The 21,214-nt window shown below is 39.0% G+C and overlaps 1 long non-coding RNA gene across 3 annotated transcripts in view; it reads right to left on the bottom strand.

Moving 5' to 3' along the window:
• Positions 1-8,138: 8,138 nt before the first annotated feature.
• LOC141584082 (uncharacterized) overlaps positions 8,139-21,214 on the bottom strand; it is a 34,551-nt gene continuing 21,475 nt past the window's right edge. For 2 of the 3 annotated variants that reach the window (XR_012517033.1, XR_012517034.1), the window contains exon 3: positions 8,139-20,808. This is a non-coding gene — a long non-coding RNA (uncharacterized LOC141584082). The remainder of the gene's footprint in view (positions 20,809-21,214) is intronic. The other variant, XR_012517035.1, reaches the window with a different exon arrangement.

Genomic DNA, 21,214 nt, shown 5'->3' with positions numbered 1-21,214 from the left:
ATTGTAGAGATCATTCGAATACCTTAGCTGTATTCTTAGGTATTTTATACTTTTCGTGGCTCTTGTGAATGGGGTTATGTTCCTGATTTGTCTCTTGGCTTGACTGTTGGTGGTGTATAGGAATACTAGAGATTTTTGAGCATTGATTTTGTATCCTGATACTTTGCTGAAGTTGTTCAACAATTTAAGGTTTTGGGCTGAGACTATGAGATTTTCTATATATAGAATCCTGTTGTCTGCAAACAGGGATAGTTTGACTTCCTCTCTTTGTATCTGGATGTGCTTCGTTTTGTTCTCGTGCATGATCATCCTGGCCAGGACTTCTATTACTGTGTTGAACAGGAGTGGTGAGAGAGGACATCCTTGTCTTCTGCCAGTTTTTAAGGGAAATGCTTCCAGGTTTTGCCTATTCAGTATGATGTTGACTGTGGGTTTGTCATATACAGCTCTTATTATTTTGAGGTATGTTCTTTCAATACCTAGTTTATTGAGTTTTTTTTTTTAATGAAAGGATGGTGAATTCTATCAAAAGCCTTTTCTGCTTCTATTGAGATAATCATATAGTTCTTGTCATTAGTTTTGTTTATGTGATTTGCATATGTTGAAGCAATCTTGCATCCCAGGAATAAAGCCTACTTGATTGTGGTGGATGAGCTTTTTGATGTACTGCTCAATTTGGTTTGCCAGGATTTTGTGTAAAATTTTTCCATCAATGTTCATCAAGGATATTGGCCTGAATTTTTGAATTTTTATTTTATTATTGTATGTCTGCCAGGTTATGGTATCAGGATGATGCTGGCCTCATACAATGAGTTAGGGAGGAGTCTCTCCTCTTTCATTTTTTGAAATAGTTTCAGTAAAAGTGGTACCAGCTCTTCTTTGAACATCCGGTAGAATTCAGCTGTGAATCTGTCTAGTCCTGGGCTTATTTTGGTTGGTAGGCTATTTATTACTGCCTCAATTTCAGAACTTGTTATTAGTCTTTTCAGGGATTCAATTTCTTCCTGGCCCAGTCTTGGGAGGATGTATGTGTGCAAGGCTTTATCCATTTCTGTTAGATTTTCTAGTTTATATGCACAGAGATGTTAATATTCTCTGATGGTTGTTTGTATTCCTGTGGAGTCAGCAGTAATATCTCTCTTGTTGTTTCTCATTGTGTTTATTTGAATCTTCTCTCTTTTCTTCCATATTAGTCTAGCTCGTGGTCTATCTTAGTAATTTTTTTCAAAAAAAAACAGCTTCTATATGCATTGATCTTTTGAATGATTTTTCGTGTCTCTATCTCCTTCAGTTAAGCTCTGATTTTGGTTATTTCTTATCTTCTGCTATCTTTGCCAACCCTAGTTTGATGGCTCTCCCTAGGTAATTCAATTAACAATTATCTAAGTCGCTACCACTTACAGGGTGGTGACAGATAATTAATGTCCAAATCTGATTTCAAATATCTTTTCAGCTCCAGCCCTGAATCTATTTACTCACTAGTCCTTACCACTTGAGTGATTCTCAGACACCTTAGATCCAACACTTTCTGATGAGACCCTTTCCCACAGAGCCTGCTTTTTCTCCTATGGTCTCCACTGAGTGCCTGGTGCCACCACTCAACCACCCAACTGCCTAAGTGAGAACTGGAAGCATTACCCTAGTTTCTCCCTAACCCTGGCCATTATTCAACACATCAGTCACCAAACCCTGTGAACTTCACCTTAGTGTCTGTCATCTCAGAATACCTGGTTCTGCTTACCATCATTATCATAGCATTCGATCAGGCCCTTATCACCTCTCCCTGAGACAACTGCAATAGGGTCTAAAGTTCTTGCTGCCTGTATCTCCAGTCAGTTCATCACACTGAGGCTGGAATAATACGACAAAAATACACATTATATTATTCCCTTGCTTTAAAGTTATCAATGGCTCCCCACATTTCACAGGCTAAAGTTTCAACTTCTCTGAAGCCCTCTAGTATCTCATCTTTCTACCTTTCAGCTTTACCTCTTGCTAGTTACCCCTCTTCCTCTTGTACTTCATACCTCACCCATACCAAGTACTTACAATCCTACAATCTCCTTATGTGGTTTCAACCTCCACACTTTACCTCATCCTGTTCTTGCTGCTTGAGATGCCTTTCAACACCACCCCAACACCTTCACTCGTTGTGCAAGTCTCAGTTTATGATTTGACTTGTATTTAAAGCTCTTTTTTTCTCATCATCCTTCCTCCACTCCAAATAGAACTGACCTTTTTATCCTCTATGTCCCTACTGCTTACAGTACAGACTCATTTTCATAGCCCTTTTAGTATAGTAAACCCACAAGTCTAGCACAATGCCTGCCTTATCTGAATCTTTGATAGACACAGACATAATTCGTGGACTGATACTATCTACCATGAGTGGCTGTGGTAAAATGTTGGAAAAGTGGAAAGGGTCATCTCTGACCTCATAGCCTATTTATAGTCCCAAAATAAAACCTGGCAGTTCAAAAGTCAAAAATGCTCCTGAGCCCACTGTGTGTCACAGATGATATGGATTTACCCTGAAACTGACATAGTGTAAGCCAGTGTAATATAGTTTAAGGGACCTGATTTATAGATTTATAGACCTTCTAAAGTCCTGTGGTCATTTAATATTTTCAAATACAAAATTTTATATATATATATATATATATATATATATATATATATATATAGTCTTAAAGAGGGCCCCCACATTGTATGCATTTTAAGCCCAACAAAACCTGGTTCCAGGAATTGTACTATTTATCTACAATCATGAATTTTGTAAACAAAGCTTACAGAAAAGTCAACAGTGATTCAGGGCAGGTTGGCAGCTGCACGACTTCCTCCTGGGCTGGCCTGGCTGGACTGAGTTGTTGAGTAGGGGCGGGTCAATACCACTCCCTCAGTGGTCCCCTAAAGTAAAATATGAGGGTTCTATGTCTCTCCGCTGTCCTTCACAACCCCTAAAAAGAGGAGTAAATTAGCAAGCAAGGAAGGAAAAGAAAAATGACAATTACTTCATACGTAGCAGAATACCGTATTTCTGAGCTACCAACAGAAAATGCATCACATTGGCTTACTCCACGTCACCAGGTTCACAAAGATCCTGCAACATGATTGTAATTCCGGGGTAAAGTGTCTGTAGCAGTCAGAAGTGGGAGGAAGAGGGAAGTTAGAAGCAAGAGGAAAAGGGAGGAAGCACATGTGACAAAGGCTGTGAATATGATTAATGAATCCAGTTCTTCCTTATGTCACCTGTGGCCTCCCTGAGCATAAAAATATAAATAATAGGATGGAATCTGGTCATCCACATTCCTTCTCTCTACCCCACCCCTTCCTCAGCATTTCCTTGGTATGTCAGGCCCTTGTCCAATAGCTCTATGAGGTAAAAAGGGAGGAAAAAAACAGGCAGTCAGAGGCGGGGCTGAGTCCAGTTCCTGGTTTTGGCAAGGGCAGAATTCAGACCTTTCAGGGCCCCAAGCAAAGAAAGACTATGGAGCCACCATATTCCCATACGTATATGCTGAAATTAGGGTAATTGTTTTCCTGGGTTTTGTGATTTTTACATTTTAAAAAGCTGGTTGGAACTGAACTTCCAACTCTCTCTCTCTCTCTCTCTCTCTCTCTCTCTCTCTCTCTCTCTCTCTCCCTCTCTCTCTCTCTCTCTCTCTCTCTCTCTCTCTCTCCCTCTCTCCCCACAGTTTGCGTACATTAACACCTTTCTGGCCCTTACTGATGCTGTGACCTTAGGAGAGTCCCTTACTACTATGGGTCTGTTTGCTGGTTTATTAAAGTGGTGTGTCATGATTCTTTAATTTCCTTGAGTCTATTAGTGATCATTATGTTTCATCTTCCAAAGCAAAAGCAATTTTAAATACCTCCGTTTTGGCTTGTACATTCTACTGACTTGGGCAGAGTTGAGAATTCTAGTCTGGATCAGTGAGGTCACCCTCTGTAAGCGGTAATACATCTGATTTTACTTACTCTACAAATACGAATACCTACCAGGTAACAGCTGCTGAGTGTACAGTGATGAACAAAGCCAACATTCCCCTCGCCTTATCCAGTGGAATACTTCAGTGGAGCCTGCAGTCTGTTAACTATAATGGTGAAGCCAGAGATCAGCCCAGGTGTCTGATTCAGAAGCTACCCTCTTAGTCACAACCTAGGATGGTGGTGAAGAGCCTGACTCTGCAGTTAGGCGGCCTGGGTTCAAATCTCAGTTGTGTCATTTCCTTCCTTAGTAATCATGAGCAACTTTCTTAACTACTCTGTACTGATATTTTCTTGCCTTTACAGCCAGGATAAAAAATGGCAAGTTCACATGCCCAAGGTGGATGTCCCAACATGCCCGGGCTACAGGCACAACTCTCCTGCCAGAGCCTGTGCTACAGCCTGCTGTGCCAGGGACCGTAGTGAGTTTGCTCCACAGTGCATGCCTAGTGAGAATGATTCTCTCCACAGTTTGTGTCTTAATTTGGCATCTAGGTTATGCCATTTATGTCATTAATGCATTAACTGCATCAGGAGAACAGTTCCATCCTGATGTCCCATTGAGATTTTAGAGAAAACAGCCTTTTCAGTTTTAACTCAAGGGTCATTTTAGCTTTACTACCTTCTCCCCAGATTTGAAAAAATATCCTTAGTGACTTAAGAGGTCCCTGGGGGCTCCTGGAGACCCAGCAGTTCATGGGTGAGGATGATCCCGATTTCTCCCGTCCCCTATCCTTCTCTTTGAGCTTCTCAACACCTGCTTTTCCCTCAAAATATTTAATCCACTTCACAAAGAGATATTGTGAAGAAATGTGGAATTTACATAAGATTTTATGGAAGCAAAAGACAAGAACGTCAACAACCCAAATTCCATAGAGGACCACTTGGAAATTCCTCTTGGACATTTCACCATTTCTCTTTCCCAGACTCCTCTTTCCTGCCACGTCACTACCAGTGGTCTCCCTCTTTCCCCTCAGGGGGGCCCTGCTTCATTGCTCCTCTCCTCCTGTTCCCAAAGGCCAGCCTCCTCAGAAGGCAGTGGGGGTTACAAACACCAAAAAAAATTCAGTTACACGGGTAGTAGATACCTCCCCATATTAAGAAAACCCACCAGCCCATCATCCCCAAAGCTTTAAAACGGGGAAAACCTTCTAAGGGACTGGTCCTTCACTAAGACACTCTTGGCAACTCACGTAATTAGTCTCCTGTGAAGCCAACCCTCTTCCCACGAGATGTTACTTGAACGCTAGTGGGGAGCAAGCTATGCCCTTGTTGAAATAGAGATGCTGGGTAACAGCATCTCTACAGGTTCTATTTTCTTCTGTCTTATCCCTTCAAATCAGCCTTGCAACACAAAGCTGTGCTAATTGCATTTAATTTTTACCTCTCTCCTTCAAGCCTTCTCTGATCATGCCTTCCTACATCCACCCCCAACAAAACTGTCTGCTTTCGATGTGTTTTCCACAGTGCCCCTACTTGCCTCTACCTAGCATTCAACATCTTATAATTTCTTCTTTACTGACCCATGTCCCCTAGTACACGGTCTATGAAAGGAGGCGTGCAGTTCTTAACCCAATTGGGAGTTCAGCACACATTTGCTGAATTAAGGGATGAAGGAAAAACATAGGCTGTACTATTAACTATCCTCATTATAAAGTAAGATATGTCTTTGCCTTTGTGGCTAACCTCAGATGTCAGAAACCTACAATACTACGTCTGTCATACTAAGGATCCTCTGTGCTTTTGTTAAGTTTATCCAGGTCATGGTTAACTTCAGAATTCTCTCCTTCCCAGTCATTGCTAGGGCCTCATAAACGATGCTACAATGAATTTCTTTCTTTATTTCATTTGCTTGCTTATTCTTCTTCTTCTTCTTCTTCTTTTTTTTTTTTTTTTTTTGAGAAGGAGTTTTCACTCTTGCTACCCAGGCTGGAGTGCAATGGCGTGATCTCGGCTTACCACAACCTCTGCCTCCTGGGTTCAGGCAATTCTCCTGCCTCAGCCTCCTGAGTAGCTGGGTTTACAGGCACACACCACCATGCCCAGCTAATTTTTTGTATTTTTAGTAGAGACGGGGTTTCACGATGTTGACCAGGATGGTCTCGATCTCTTGACCTTGTGATCCACCCGCCTCAGCCTCCCAAAGTGTTGGGATTATAGGCGTGAGCCACCGCGCCCTGCTGCTTGCTTAGTATTCTTAGTCCTTCTACATAAAACAAACAAAACCAAACAAAAGCACAAACTCTGGTGGCAAACAGACATGGATATGAAACTTAATTTCACCACTGCTAGCTTTATGATCATGAAAAATTAGTCTTTTAGTTTCAGTTTCTTACCTATAGTACTTACATCCATATCATAGGCATGTCAAAGAATTAATTGGTACATAACAAGGCCTCCTGATACATAGTAGGATATTGGTAAATACGAAAGCTGTTAAATCTCTCTTTTCTCTTACCCCTTTCTCAACACCCATTATTATAGCCTGAACCTACTTACCACCTGATTTTTTCTGTACCCTTTATAACTTATTTTTCCCCCTAGAGCTTCTTTTAGTATTTTCTTTTTATGTTGGTATTCTAAAGTTTCACAGTGATATAGTTAGGTATAGATTTGTTTTATAGATTTATTCATCCTGTTTGGGCTTCTTTCAGCACCATGATTTTGTAGATTGGTGTCTTTTACTGGGTCAACCATTATCTTTTCAGAAACTGCTGTGGTCTATTGTCTTTTGTCTTCTGCAACACTGATTATATTTATGTTAGTGCCCTTCATACTAGTCTCCAAGTCTCTTAAGCTCTCCTACATTCTTTCCTTTTACTCACTGAACTTCATTTTGGGTAGTATCTTCAGAGCTATTGCATTCGTTTGTGAGCTGTGTCTAATCCGCTATTCAACCAATACGTGTGTGTGTGTGTCCCTGAGTGTGTGTGTGTGTGTGTGTGTGTGTGTGTGTGTATACAATGAGCTGCTCATTTTGGGGGGCCTCTGTTCATGAAAACTCTTTAAGATCTGGGAAAAAGATGGGTTCCCATAGAAAGGATTTCAATTTGTTTCTGTCATGTGTCTTTACATTATCAGCCTAAGATCACTTGAAACTAACTCTTGGCTTAAGATTTTTCAAGCCACCACAGGTAATGGGAATTCCGTCTTCAAATACATATGAGGGCTAGTTTATGGTTAAACATTCTCAGGAAATTTTTTTTTTCAACTCTGCTTATCACCAAGGTTTAATACAGGCAGTTTTCCTTGAAATACCTAGAGAGGGGCAATGTGCAGGACATGGATGTTTATTTGTAGTTCACCCTTACACTGGTGTCTTAACTTTATAGAGGGTGTGTCTTTTATTAAGTTTCCCATACTAGGCAAGTCCTAGCCTTTGTTTTCCATCCCCATAAAACTGCAAAGATATACAAACTAAAGTTCAAGTTCATTCCAGGGCAGGAGATACTTTCAGAAGATGTATTCTGAAATTCAGGTTACCTCTCTGGGTCCCCACCTTCATTTAATTCAAGCCTGCGTGTTCTAGCTCATGGACACGATTCATTTTTTTTTCAATTAAGCTTAGTTTGAGAACCCAATACACCAGGTTATCCTTTGTAGTTTGTGCAGTCTGATATTGGGTCAAGTGGCCTGATCACCTTTCTTGGTGATCAACCTGATATAAAGTCACAGTATTTAAATCATTACGCTGAGATTTATATGTCAATGAGATAGTTGCATTATCTTTCTCCACTTGTTTTCTGTAATATTGCTGTACATTTTAACATTGGAAATGTTGCTGTACAAGAAAGAGAAATAAAGAAGATAAAGTTAACAAAAATCTGAATTTGGATCTCTTAAAAGTTGGACTGTTTTCTTTGCCTTGCCCTGTTTAGGATTCTGCTGAGTTGGCCTTCACATTAGGAAAACTGATTATTTACAAATGTTTGAACATTTTCTCACTGACCCCATGGTTGGGTGTGCCTTTGGGATAACAAAAGATGAACAAGCTAAATAAATGTAATTTTATCCTTCTTTTGAAGGAAATGTTGAAAGTAAACACCAAAAAAGGGAAGTAGGAATTCATACCTGGATTTCAGCATGTGGATTTTTTTCCATACACACACTCCAGAAGCCTAAAATAGACTGTGAGACAATTAATGCTGGAAGAGAAAAGAGATTCCTCAACTCAACCCTCTCCTCTTACTGATGAGGAGACCAAGTCTCAGAGAAGTTACATGACCTGTTTAAGATAAAAAAATAGAACCATTTTTCAGGACTTCCTGATTCCAAGGAACTGATTTTTTTCAATGGTATCATGCTGTCATGTAAAATGCAGGTTCCGTTTCACCAAAAAATAATGAATATATTTAATAAAGTTAGAAGATTTAGGAAACTTAGTTTCTTTTGTATATTATACAAAAATTTATGCAAAATAAGCATAAAAAATTTATTGGAACTCAAAAACAAAACAAAAGCAACTGTAAAAATTAATCCTTTCCCTTATGTGGCGTAGGATTGATCTTTTAACTCTCCAGTATCTTAGTTGTCTTTACTAGCTCAGTAATTAGAAAACTAAGATAAATCAATGGCATTTAGGGCTGCCATTATTAGTAAAGATAACACTTTCATTATTTACATTTATTGCATTTTGAAGTAGACTAAGAAATTTGTTTAGACATTTAGAAATAAACATCGTCATCAGGAATCTCTTCTCTACCATCATCACTAATTATAAAACCCAAGTAAATTATAACTATGGAGCTATGGCACTCTATCAGTGAGGTTGAAGGTTGAATGTGAACTGGTGACCTGTTAGGAATAAACCTCAGAATTCAGTGAAATAAATGAAGTCAGAACTAGAGACAGAGAGAAGCATCAAGAATCCACTTCATTACTCATGATAAGGCAGTATCAAATCACATTGACTTAGGAACCATGAAGTTCTCTTGGCATTTAAACCAAATCACAGAAACGACCTGTGAGGACATCTCTGACAGATCAGCGTTGATGCGTCAACTCATAGCACATGAATAATTGTATATTCAGAGCCACATGTTTTTATTTTTATTCAATTTTGAATTTCCCTCAATGGGAGCAATAATAACCACACTTGAGATTATTTTTGGACACATTAGAGCTTTAACCTCCTATTTTAAAAACATAATCCAAGATTCCAGTAGATGACCCAGCCTCTCTGTTGCCAGTACATTCCAGTCTCCACAGGTTCCCAGAATTTTTAGTCACCTAGGAATAATCAGATCCAGTTGAGATTTTCATTTATTTTCTTTTGTTTTAAGTAAGGACATTGAAAGTTCACTTATCTAGTACAGGTTTTTGTTTCACATCTGCAAAAGATCAAAGTTAGTATGGGAAGTATCTCTGGCATGGGTAAATTGTGAAATCAAAAGAACTGCATGTGCTAGTAGAGTTTAGTTTTTGAATAAAGTCTCAGGAGCAAAAACTGAAGATGGGTGAGCATATTATATATCAATAATAAAATGTGCCAATCAACAAAATATAAAAGGGGATTACCTTTTAGAAATCAAACTTCATGTGTTTAAAAAAGTGCCAAAATTATTAGCAAAAATTGCCAAGAGTAACTATTAAAAGAAATATCATTTCTCTCTTGACAATTTTCTCTCCAGAATGAACTCAATAAGGTAGACACTAGCAAAGAAAAAATGAACACATTTTTAATACTACTGCCAGAGAAAAAATTTCTCTAACTTAAACTTCATATTTCCAAAATTTGTTTAGCTATTTTTAAGTCTTTTCCTCCTATCAAAAATTTGATGAACTTGGAGAAAAAGCTTAATGGAAGAAACAAATCCAAGAAAAGAGTTTATGGAAAATGGAGAAAGGACATTGAGAACAGAGAAAGACTGAGTCAGAGAGAGTAAAGAACAAGATGGTGCTTACTCATTCTTTCTTTTTTTCCTTTCTGCAGCAAATGTTTGTTAAGCTTTACTAAGTGCCAGGTATTCTTCTAGGCACTGGAGATATAGCAGGGAACAAAATAAAGTACTTTCCTTTGTAAGATTTACATTTTAGTGTAGAGGCTGGCTAACTTTTTCTATAACAAGTCAAATAGTAAGTATTTTAGGCTTTGAGGGCCATGCAGTCCCCATTAGGACTGTTGAACTCTGCCATTGTAATGCAACGGTTGTTGCAGAAAGACAAACACATGGCAATGACTGTGTTCCAATAAAACTTTATTTATTGAAACACATGACAGGCCAATTTTTCCTGCAAGCCATATTTTGTGGTGTGCAAAGGAAAGAAAGAAGTCCAGGATGACTTCAAAGATTCTTGCTTAAATGACTTAGTGACTATGACAAGAAACACTTTCCATGGAGCAGTAGAGAGAAAGCAAGTGTAGACAAATTTTTATAATAAAGGGGAGCAAAGAAAAGGGCGGAGGAAGGTGTTTTATTGTGCTTGTCTCTCTTTGTAAGGTATTTTGCTTTTGTTTGACGGGAGAAAAAAGTATAGCATGATTCTATGATGATGGAAAAACTCCAGCAGAAAACAGGGCTGGGTGTGGTGGCTCATGCCTGTAATCCCAGCACACTGGGAGGCCAAGGCAGGTGGATCACTTGAGGTCAGGAGTTTGAGACCAGCCTGGCCAACATGGTGAAACCCCGTCTCTACTAAAAATACAAAAATTAGCCAGGCATGGTGGCAGGTGCCTGTAGTCCCAGCTACTCAGGAGTCTGATGCAGGAGAATTGCTTACCCAGGAGGTGGGAGTTGCAGTGAGCCAAGATTGCACCACTGTACTACATCCAAGGCTACAAAGCAAGACTCCATCTCAAAAAAAAAAGAATGGAAGAAAGAACAAAAGAAAAAATGAAAGGAAGGAAGGAAGGAAAGGAGGGAGGGAGGGAGGAGGAGAGAGAGAGAAAGAAAGAGAAAGAAAAGAAAGAAAGAGAAAAGAAAGAAAGAGAAAAAGAAAGAGAGAACAACAGCAGTGGAGAAAAAGTGAAGATAAATGCAGGAAGCCTTAGGAAGCCTTTGAACTTTAAGTAGAGAAGAGAGGATGAGGTCTAGCGCCCAAGTCCTTGACTCTAAATAAGAACATTGGCCTAGAGCAGTGGCTCACACCTGTAATCGTAGCACTTTGGGAGGCCTAGGTAGGCAGATTGCTTCAACCCAGAAGTTTGAGGCCAGCTTGGGCAACATAGGGAGACCCCATCTCTGTAAAAAATGCAAAAATTAGCCTTGGACAATTCACCTCTTATAATAGGAAAGAGGGCAAAATATCAAGTTACAGATGTAAGTAAGTTGTCATGTATGGTTGGAAGAAAGTGGATCACTGATGGAAAGTTATAATGAGACAGAACTAAACTGGCTACAGTTACCCTCTGGGTCTTTTCCTGTTTTCTACTCTCCAAAGACAATAAATATAATAAATACCATAGGCAGATAAGAACACCATAGCAGAAAATGATTTTTAGAGGAGGTGAGAGATGTCATTGGAGAGGAGGTGGAAGTACATTCCAAGAATGACTAATAGAGGGAGCAGAAGCTTTGAAGAATATCATATGACCCGAGCATAGGAACAAAAATCACATTGCTGGACTGAGGGCCTGTATTCTGATGTGCAAGTGGTCATTATGTAAGAAAAGTAGGAAGTGATTGGAAGAATTTAGAAAATGTAATTTATAACTTTTATTTAATAAGAAATATTGTTGATCTGTGGGATCCCTGTAAGGTTCTGTGAAGGTGAAGCAAAAGGAGATACTTATAAAACTTCCTACTAGTATTATCTGTATTAAGAGACACCAACAAAGTGGTTTGTTGTTCCAGTCTAACTGGGGTCATCTTCATCTTGTCTCAAGAAAGGTATGTAATCACAGTTCACTAAAAAATACTGTGATAGAAACAACTACTATACAGAAATTATATGGTAGGTAGAATTAGGAACAGACAGAAAACCAAAGTTGACAATGAGGAATCATCAATGTATAACGTTGAATTAATTTCAAAGCTCTTAAGCCCTACAAATAAAAATGCATTTCATGAGAAATGAACTTTAGAAATCACTCATGTATAGACAACAGATGTGTGTGTGAGTCAGAGCTAACAGTGCCTCTCCTGAAATACTACATTATACCAAGTGAATGTGTAATAGGTGTAAACCATGTTTCAAAACAAGAGGGCAGTGAGGCACGTTGTCTCCATTCCTCATACCCACACCTCGACTCATGACTGCCTGAAGTTCAAAGACTTTGTCCCTCAGGAACAATAAACTTTGTTTTTTTTTTTTTTTTTTTTTTTTTTTTTGAGATGAAGTCTGGCTCTGCCACCCAGGCTGAAGTGCAATGACACAATCTCAGCTCACTGCAACATCCTCCTCCCAGGTTCAAGCGATTCTTCTGCTTACAGGAGCCCACCACCATGCCTAGTTAATTTTTACAATAAACTTTTAGGGCAAAATTTGTTCAAAGAAATTAGCAATCAACCTGTAATCTTCACTTTCAGATTTAGCATCTCAAGATAAAACCCTGAGGTTTGTATGCCAACCATCCGAAGAAATGCAAATTCAAGTTGATGTCTCTCAGAGTAGGGTGGTGGTCACACTCAAGAATGAGCCCACTTGGCCTTCACAAAAAGCCCATAGTTTTGAAGATGAAGCAATAAAGAAAGGGCAGATGGAGCCGCCAGCACACACTACGCTTGTATCCAGGAAGTTCCTTGCTCTCTTTTTGGCTGAGTAAATGACTCACTGTTGTAACCTTGAGTAAGTCTTTTAAATTCCAAGCATTCAACTTCCTTCCATCCACTAACAATGACCTAATGCTAAAAATACTGGAAAAATGATGTAAGACCATTCCTTCTCCATTACCAGCAGCTAAGAGCAACAGGTGACTGAGGAATAAAGAAAAGGAATGACGCATAAAGCAAAAGTAATTCACCCTTTATCATAAGACCACTCCCACTAAGTTAGTAGTATTTCTTCTAGGAATGTTTTTGAGCTATTTCAATATGGGTATTGGGATAGCTAATTCAAGAGCTAGGGTTCAATTTTTTCCTACACAAACAGATTTTCAAACTATGATCTTTTGTCTAGGTGAGAATGAATGTGCCAGTGGATTTTCAAAATTGTTTTATACTGTGTGTTTATGAACTTGTATCCTAATCTTCTAGTTTAATTCAAAAATGCTCACCAAATGTAACAAAAGTTTATAGTTTTAGTTCAGAAGCAAATAGTAATTAGAATGCAGGATTTTGCCAGTTCACTTCTGTACAATATAAAATACAAACTTTAATTTGTTTTTTAAAACAAAACCCACAAAGGAAAAACTATAATATGGGGGTTAGTTATGTAGATTTAGCCAACACACTCAGCTTCAAATCCTGGCTCTTGGTTGAGGGAAAGCTTCTTAATTGCTCTAAGTTCTAGACTTTTCATTTGCAAAATGTGGACAGTAATGCCTAATTCATGCATATTGCTGTGAACATTAAGCAAGAAAAAAATACATATAAAAATTATACATAAGGTATATATGTGGCAATTAATGCAACCCAATGCATAATTAATACTTGGGTTTTATAAGTAAGGAAAAAGTTGACCTGTGTAAAAACAGTAGTTTAATTTTATTCATTTGGTTTTCAACTATTTGGAGCCTTTATTAAGTTCTTATTTAGAAAGAAGTGATTTCTCAAATTCTTCACAATCATCCATCAGGTTTGAGCAGATATCACACACAATGTTTTGCTTCTCTTTGGTGACCAATGTGACTTCTACACCAAATCCTATTTCTTTCTTCTGTTTTCTTTTTTTTTTTTTTTTTTTTTTCAGTGAAGTGGCACAATCTCAGCTCACTGCAACCTCCGCCTCTGGGGTTCAAGTGATTCTCCTGCCTCAGCCTCCCGAGTAGCTGGGATTACAGGCACACACCACTATGACCAGGTAATTTTTGTATTTTTAGTAGAGACAGGGTTTTACCATGTTGGTCAGGCTGGTCTGGAATTCCTGACCTAAGGTGATCCATCCACCTTGGCCTCCCAAAGTGTTGGGATTACAGGCTGAACCACCACACCTGGCCACCAAACTCTGTTTCTTATCTCTATGTGCGATTTCAGATATTTAAGTAATTTAATTAATATTTCAAGTCTTACTTAAACTTTCCAGTTTATTCTGGGGGATTATTTGCATATCAGACATCAACATGTAGATCATTGCTTTCTCAAGTAATATCTTGAAATCTAACTGCTTAGCAAAGCAGAAAGGCCTTAGGAAAAACAGTAATAAAAAAATGGAAGAACAAATTTTTCTCTTCCTTAGCCCTAGAGTAGAAATGACTGGGCATCATAATTGCAGGGTTCTTTATGCTTTATACAGTAAAAATAATAGAGGATAAGGGTAACAAACACAGTTCTCTGTGAACCAGTGGCATGCTTCCCTGCCTACCACATGTCCTAAGCTAGGACTTGAGAAATAGGTGACTTGGCAAAGAAAAATAAATAGCATATACCAGGCGTCCCCAAACTATGGCCCGCGGGCCACATGCGGCCTCCTGAGGCCATTTATCCGGCCCCCCGCCACACTTCAGGAAGGGGCACCTCTTTCACTGGTGGTCAGTGAGAGGAGCACAGTATGTGGTGGCCCTCCAACGGTCTGAGGGACAGTGAACTGGCCCCCCGTGTAAAAAGTTTGGGGACGCCTGGCATATACTCATAGAAAGTCCATAAACCAGAGCGGATATGTAACTTGAAAACCCAACCAAGGGCCTACTGCCCTTTTACTGTGTTTGCCTCTTGCCTCTATGGTCTTGTATTAGCCCTGTTGGTGGCGATCGGGGCTGTGAAGATGGTCAGGAAAAAAGACCACTAAAACTGGCTTGGGGCTGAATCCCATCACACAGCACTGCAGGTCCATGAGCACAGAAGCAGAATTTGACTTGCCCTTTGACATCTCTTCACCATAACCTCGTCACTTTCCTAATTGAATGTATGCATCTCAGGTTGGTTTGGTCTTTACTATTACTTACTGAATACTTCTATCAAATGAATATTGGTTGCTGTCATTATTGTTATTGCTTTTTGTTTTATCAATTTCTTCAATAAAAATGGCCATAGCCAAATGGCAGAAATATTTTCTTGTCATAAATTACATATCCTAATAATATGTTAATGATAGGTAACTGTTGAGTGCATTATATAACCCCTTATAGATGAATTTCTTCACCTCCAATTTGAATAGAGTTAAAAACTTACCAATCAAAAAGTTATTATGAAGAACGTAATCAGAGTTACCCAGCTTGAAGAAAGTGATTTAACTCAGTGTCTTATTTCTATGCAAAAAAACCCATAACTTATTAAAGACTAAGTTTATATTAAATTACATATAATATATATATTGCAGTATATAAACACACAAATACTTTCACAGTGGAAATCTACTCTTAAGTACTGTTATTTAGGAATAAAGAATTAAAGTCAAGGATTCTATGATATGGAAATAACCAAGATGTTCTATAAAACAGATGAATTACAGAAAGATTTTGAAAGAGGTTGGGATAGATTATGCAACAGTAGCCTATGTGTGTATTCGGAAAAATGAAAAACCATTTCCTGACATTCAGGAAGAAGGGATCATATTCTACTGAATAAAGTGAGCAAAGGATGTAGTTAAACCAAAATGAACTGGTTGTATTTCTAAAATTAACTTTTCTATGAGACCATCAAAACCCATGTTTGAAAAAAAATCCTTCATATTTTCAATTATTTGCTTTGATTACTCAAAGAGAGAACAGCTGGTATCCGAGGTCTAATAGCAAAGTTCCAACAAGTTCTAAATGTTCAAATCTGAGCAACTTAATTCCAAACTTAGCTAATCCTGAGTCTAACTGGATGTTTGCCTTTTTAATTTAATTTTTTTAACCTGAAATACTGGTCTAGAATAATCAGGAAGCATAAATCATGAGACCCAAGAGGCAAAGCCAAGAATTTGCAGCTGGCACAATTATCTGGTCTTGTCAGTATAAATGACCATGACATGTTGATTCCAGTAGGACGTGAGGCCCCCAGAATAGAGGCATGATGGAAATTGTGCTTTGGTGAAAAGAGCGTGGAAATTCAGGTAACAGAATTCATTTAAATTCAGTTTCTGCCTCTTTCCAGTTGTGTGAGTTGTGACTCCTGATGGAAGTTGCAGATATCCAACTAGAACTAGCGTAGGCAAAGAAAAAGGAGACATGTATTGGCTCAGGAAAGCAAGTTGGCAGGCAGACAAAAATACAGTTGTCACCAAGGACAACTGGCCTCAGGATATGAATGCTGCCAGGTTCCTCTCTTTCATTGCCATTTTTGTCTGTATGTCAGCTTCCTGCCCTAGGACCAGAGCTCTCAGGGTACCTATCACAACAACTTTCAATGGCCCCTGCCTCCCCTGAGAACAATTTCCCAACCAGCAAAGAGGATTCTCTCCCTACATCACCGTCCTCCATCCTTCTTCTCATCCAAGTAAAAACGTGCGGAAAGATTCAAAATGACCAAGCTCTCCTCTTGCATTCAAGTCCTGGGTTGGGAGGGTTGTCGTGATCAGTCCAGCTTCTGTGAGATGGCCACTCTGTGGTCAGTCACTGTAGCCCAGGAGATTAAGGTCACATAACAATGAGGCGGGTTCCAATCAGTGCAAATGTTGGAGGCTGGGATGGAGGAGCAGTTTCCTGCAATAAAGGGGTTAGCACAGACAAGATTTCTGTGAGCAAGGCAGTCCTGGTGATTTGCCTCTGCATAGTAGCTGCTGACTTGAGGCCAAGTTACTGCAACCTCCTTAGCTCCCTAAAGCATACAATGGACAAATTGTTATATTTAACTCACAGAATTATTGTGAGGAGTTACTAAATGAATACATGATAAAGTACTTTAAATACACAAAAGGCTTGGCCAGGCACAGTGGCTCACGCCTGTAATCCCAGAACTTTGGGAGATTGAGGTAGGTAGATCATGAGGTCAGGAGATGGAGACCACCCTGGCTAACATGGGGAAACCCCATTTCTACTAAAAAAAAAAAAATACAAAAAATTAGCTGGATGTGGTAGCACGCACTTGTAGCTGGACATGGTAGAACACCTCCAGCTACTGAGGGGGCCGAGGCAGGAGAATCTCTTAAACATGGGAGGCAGAGGCTGCAGTGAGCCGAGATTGTGCCACTGCACTCCAGCCTGGGCGATGGAGCGAGGGAGGCTCCGTCTCAAAACAAACAAACAAACAAAACACAAAATGCTTACAAATGAATAAATTTTCAGTTTTTCCCTCAGATTAGTATAATATATTTCTGAGATCTGGTGTGAGCCAGTGAAGAACTGCCTTTCCCTCAGCCCCATTTTAAGCAATAGATTCTGGCCAGTGAATTTATCAGTAAATAAATCTTTAAGAAAGATTCTAATAACTAGCAGGTTATTTGTAGCGAGTATACCAGATCTGTTAGCAAGAATTAGGTCTAGCAATTTAAGATATCAAGCCCAAAAGAGCAAAAGTTTATTTTAGCTCCTCAGAAAAACAGCCATTTCTGCTCCAAAATCTGTTATCTAAATTATGGACTTTTCTAAAGAAATGTGTTTTCCAGAGAATATAGCTGGATATTTATCTAGAATAGGAAAGTAAATGTTACTTAGTGTTCCATACTCAAAGTGTTCTGAGTTCCTTCCGTAATGCTGAAACGTCATGTGGGAAGCTAGCAACACAAATTCCATACTGTTGAAAAGGAAACAAAAGTGGAAATATTTAGCAGCTCACCTGTAATTACACCAAGTGGAAAATCCCTCTCTACCATCCCCAAATTCAAGACTTTCACTATTTCTTGAATTAATGGACTGTTCTGAATTCCGTAGCATTCGACTTTGGATTTGAAATGTATGTTATCTGATGAAGTTGTAAAGCAGGCAGGTTAACTCCCTCTGTGTGTAAGGCCTTCTTAAACTATCAGCTTCTGTTGAATTTCCCTGCCTTGAGCAACTTTTCTCTGGTGGGAGAGGGTCAGGATTGACACCGACTTTATCCCACCTGAAGCCATTCTTAAGAAAATAAAGCAATCCTGCCTCATCCCTTGTCTGTTTCCTTCGGCATGCATGTATCTTCAGTGCCTAACAATGTGCATACTCTTTATTAATTCAACAAATATTTATTGGGCATCCACACTATGTCAGGCTTTATTCTAGTAGTTGTAGGAGTTGATATGTGAAACATGAATGAATGAATGAATGAATGAGTAAATAAGACTTCCAATTCCAGCTGAGTATGGTGGCTCATGCCTGTAATCCCAGCATTTTGGAAGACCGAGGCAGGTGGATCGCCTGAGGTCAGGAGTTCGAGACCAGCCTGGTTAACATGGTGAAACCCTGTTTCTGCTGAAAATGCAAAAATTAGCCAGACATGGTGGTAGGCACCTGTAATCCCAGCTTCTTGGGAGGTTGAGGTAGGAGAATTGCTTGAACCCGGGAGGTGGAGGTTGCAGTGAGCCAAGATGGTGCCGTTACACTCCAGCCTGGGGGACAAGCGCAAGACTTCCTTTCAAAAAAAAAAAAAAAAAAAAAAGATTCCCAATTCCATCTGCAGGTGGTATTAGGAACCAGTCGTATATCATAAGTTTGGGCTCTCCGAGGCCCATCCAGTTATAATAGTTTCCATTAACCACCACTGTTCTTGTCCAGCCATTATAACTGGGCTTCTCTGAAATTTTCTACTAGTTCCTTAAGTGATTGCATACGGCTAGAATTCTGCACCCTGTTCCACTTGGCAAGAAATGAGCTTTTGCTTATTCCTTGACAGTCTCCTTCTCGCAAAGACTGGGTCTAGCACAAGTGTTATGAGCCACCTGAGTCATGATACCTCTACTCACTGAACTTCAAGCACAGCTCCCACTCACGGTCTACGTGACCATTTCAATGTCCATTATTCCTAAACCTCCTGGGTCATCGCTGCCACCTCTCTCTCAAGACACGATCTCAACTTCTATCTTGCAGAGTGAAAAGAAGATATTGGGGACAAACATCCTCAAATTTATATCTGTAGGTCTTCAAAATTATCTGCCCCAACACCTATTGTGTGCTTATTTCCTCTTTTCATTATGGAAAGTGTCTCTCCTCTGCTGGAAACAATTAAGCCTCCGGCCTTAGTTCTGGATCCAATTCCCTCCCTCTGTCTTTGACTTCGAAACGCAACTTTCATTTGAATGTGTAAGTTCCTTATAAATCAAATCTATTAACTTTTCATATAGTGCCTACAAATTATCTGTAGCAGCTGAGAAGGTAACAGAGCAATGTTCCCAGGAAAGGTTTTTATAAACCAGGGTTTCTCCACCTCAGCACCATGGCCATTCTGTTTGGGATAATGGGGAAGCCAGGGTGGATGGAGGGGAGCTGTCCTATGCATTTGGCATCTCTGGTCTCTACTCACTAGATGCCAGTAGCGTAGCGCCTTACTCCTCAGGTTGTAACAACCAAAAGAGACTCTAGACATTGTTAAATGTCCACCGGGTTGGGAGGGGTGGGGATGGGGAATTGCTCCTGAATGACTGAGAACCACTATTATAACCAATTAGAAAGCAAAATGTAAGATTCAAGAGCAAGATCAGAGGCTTTAGGTATCTGGATACAGAATCAATCTAAGCTGTGTATTTGAGTTTGAATGCCATTAACGATAAAATTTTAAGGGTTAAAAATATACTACACAGTAAAATTGTGGTAAGGAATCAAAAGTTCAGCTAGGGGTCTAAGATAAAGTTACGAGTGCTAATAAAATAGCAGATTGAACATAGAAAGACCTTCCTTTTGAAAGATAACATAATGATTAAGAGTTTGATCTTCTCTATTTGTTCCTTGTATAGGACACTTTATTGTAAGAAATGGGACATTGCACAAAGCTGTGAAGTCATCCAATTTTTCACAAAATTCTCCTGTAAATATCCTCCTAAAAAGTATTTATGACGTCCATATACCTGATAAAAATTATTACCTCCTACTCTGATTTGTAGAAAATTAAGGCACAGAATAAGAAGTCAGGAACTTTCAAACAGTATAATAAAACAGTATATATTTCTTATAATTTAAATGGTTCATTACTATGGTCCCCACTTTACTTCATTTACACATATTGGTACTTGATGTGTATACTAATCAATAGTTCAGATATATTAGTGACCATTCCTACTAAAAGTTACGCAAAGCGTCATTAAAAATACATATAAAATAACCTTTATGCTAATCTTATTTCCATAAAAAATTCAATTTCATGTTTAACATGCCAACTCATTAATTTTTTTCCAGAAAGGGACACAATTTGATAATAACAGAATATGTTGCGGTTAAGAGTGAGGGCTAGAGTCAAACTGTGGGGGTTTGAATGCCATGTTCCCTCACTTCTCACTGTGTGACTTTGGGAAAGTCACTTACCTTCTCTGTGACGACGCCACACAATCAGAAGAAACAAAGCATGTGGAAAGTATAGTATCCAGCATGTCCATAACTATCACCAACATCATCACCATCATCAATAACCAGCCCTACCCACTAGCCACTGTAGAGGTTAACCAACTTACCAGTCAAGGACATGGCTTCTGAACCTAGCCAGAGCAGGCCACTGAGAATGATGACCGATGAATATAAGCTTTCTTCCAGATGCACAGGCTTATTATCTGCTTTTGGCATTAGCAGATAATAGAACTTTTAGAACCATGAGAGGTTCTAAAAGTCTCTCAGGAGCTTTCGGATAGTTGATTACTATACCCATTGTCAAAAAAGGAATTATCCAGAAATTAGCACATTCTTCTTCAAATAATGTGATCTCATTTTTTTAATTAAAAAAGTAATATATAAGAAAATGTCCACTGTAAAAAGAAAAGAGGTAAAGAAAACTATATGGAAATAGTGATCTCATTGATTCATTTTACATTCATTGAATATCTACTATGTACAAGGATTTGTTAGGTGTTAGAAAAAAGAAAAAAGATGAATATAAGACTGTATTGATTATCTAGCAGTAGAGACATAAAACATATATTAGATACCAGAAATATGAATTAAGAGCCATAAAAACACAGAGAAGAAAGAGAAAGTTAAATAAAATCTAGGAAAATGGGGAATTTTCTTGTTTGTTAGGAAGGCATGCATAGGGCTACTGATGGGAGGATATGGAAGAGGGAGAGTAAGTTTCCCATGAGACTCAGCTAAAACTCCTCTTTTCGCCCCTTCCTTAACAACCGCAATTTTTGTACAGGAGATATAGTAAATACC

This window comes from Saimiri boliviensis, chromosome 3 (genome assembly GCF_048565385.1).
Source record: "Saimiri boliviensis isolate mSaiBol1 chromosome 3, mSaiBol1.pri, whole genome shotgun sequence".
Lineage (NCBI taxonomy): Eukaryota > Metazoa > Chordata > Mammalia > Primates > Cebidae > Saimiri > Saimiri boliviensis.
The sequence above is the reverse complement of the archived record's forward strand: the minus strand, read 5'-3'. Positions and strand labels throughout refer to the sequence as shown.